This window comes from Hordeum vulgare, chromosome 1H (genome assembly GCF_904849725.1).
Source record: "Hordeum vulgare subsp. vulgare chromosome 1H, MorexV3_pseudomolecules_assembly, whole genome shotgun sequence".
Lineage (NCBI taxonomy): Eukaryota > Viridiplantae > Streptophyta > Magnoliopsida > Poales > Poaceae > Hordeum > Hordeum vulgare.
In genome coordinates this window covers 501,082,204-501,084,358 of record NC_058518.1, presented here as the reverse complement: position 1 = coordinate 501,084,358, position 2,155 = coordinate 501,082,204, and positions in this window count along the sequence as shown.

Here is a 2,155-nt window from a genome sequence, read left to right as displayed (position 1 = left end):
CACGACAATCGGCATCAACACCACAAAAACCTCTCAGTCCTAATTTCCATCTCAAACCCTCAACTTTGACACTTGGCTGCCTTGTTTCAGCAAGAAACACCAAGCGCGGGGAATGGGCTTTTACAAGAGCCCTAACTTCGCGAACTGTCCGGCGGTTCCCCACCCCCCGGCAGTTCCAGAACATGTGACTCATTGGGAAGGGCGGCGCTCCTCCTCGGAGCCCGCCAGGTTTGAAACAGACTTGATAATCTCCCCTCCCACCTTTGCTCGTTTGCTACACCCAGCGATATCGGGTTCATCAGGGGCCTCTAGAGTTCTGTCAGTCAACAGAAGAACCCTCCCCATCGGGGCAGAAAACTTTTCAGCATCAGGTAAGGAAGAGGCCTCCGTATCATTCAGCCGCTTCCTTGACAGCTTGTCAAGCTCCATATCACTTAGCTGATCCATAGAGCGTGGGCTAGGTTGCTTCTGATCATCAACCACCCCCTGAGCCATCTTCCCAGTCCATTTCTTGGACACAGCTGGGTATAAAGGGGCGGTATGATCTGATGGTTGATCCCGATCTGAGCGAACTCGAGCCAGATGATCCGCATACAGATAGGCTCCAAATTTTAGATCCTTTTCCTCAAAAACACCGTCACCACATTCTTTATACTCATGCCCAATTACACTACATGCACTGCAGAACTTGGCGAGCTTTTCATATCTAATAGCAAAGATTTGACGAGATTTTATCCTTAACAATGCTTACGAATTCACTACAGGAATCACCTTCTTTACCGTCTGCCATCACAGACGGCAAAGACAATATCCCGGACGGCAAAGAGAATACCACAGACGGCAAAGATTGTCACGGCCGGCAAAATTTCTGCGTCAACCTACGACGGCATAGGACCTTCTTTGTCGTCTGCCCCACCAAAGCGGACAACAAAGATCTTTGCCGTCAGCTTTCCTTAGGAGCAGTCGGCAAAGCCTTTGAGACGGCAACCGACAGGCGTTGCCTCTGTTAGGGGTTAACGGAGCCTTTGCCGTCTGCCTCCCCGTGAATCTTTGCCGTCTGCCTCCCCGTCGATCTTTGCCGCCTTCCTTCTCCTCCCCTCCCCTCCCCTCCATCTTTGTCGTATGCCTCCAGGACAATCTTTTCCGTATGCCGGGTCCTCCCCTCTCCCCTCTCTCCACTCTTTGCCATCTGCCTCCTCCTCTGTGCCCTCTTCTTTGCCGTCTGCCCCCCAGGAAGCTGACGGCAAAGAGACTATATGGCCAGCTGCTACTGCCCAGGTTGCACAGCTGGGCGCCACGTGGCACCTTTGCCATCGGCTGGCTGACGGCAAAGGCCTTTGCCATCAGCTGGCAGACGGCAAAGAGCCTATATTGTCACATTTTTATTTATTTTTTCTATTTCACATCACATATACATATAATTCATAGCACATATATCATAAATAGATCACAACACATATATGATATACATATAAAGCTCATCAATGCCATTTGTTCATCAACGTACATCCCATATATCAAAAGAACCAACACATACAAAGTTTCATCCATATATACATACATATAGTTGCACATATATTGTTCATCAACACATACAAAGAACCAACACATTGTTCATCAACTCAAATAAAAACGGAAACTAAAGCACTCCAACGCCAGCTTCCATGCATGTAGTACATCCAATCTGCAAAATGGGAATAAGAAAGTCAGAATAAGAAGAAGAACAACATATATATGACAAATAAGCTAAATTGAAGAAGAAAGAGAAGAAGCAAGAAGAGAACAAGGAGAAGAAAAACAAGAAGGAGGAGGAGGAGGAGGAGGAGGGGAAGGAGAAGGAGGAGGAGGAGAAGAAGAAAAAAGAAGAGAAGAAGAAGGAGAAGAAGGAGGAGAAGAAGGAGAGAAGAAGGAGAAGAAGGAGGGCTCCTTCTTCTTCTCCTTCTTCTCCTTCTTCTTCTCTTCTTCACCTCCTCCTTCTTCTTCTCCTTCTCCTTCTTCTCTTCTTCTTCTTCTTCTTCCTTCTCCTTCTTTTTGAGCTAAATATTCCAATTATGTCATTTTAGAGGAAAACAAGCTAAGTATATAATATTCATGAGCTAACCAAGGTTCTTGTGCCATTTTGAGCTTATTATGGTATTTTGGAGCTAAATGGGCT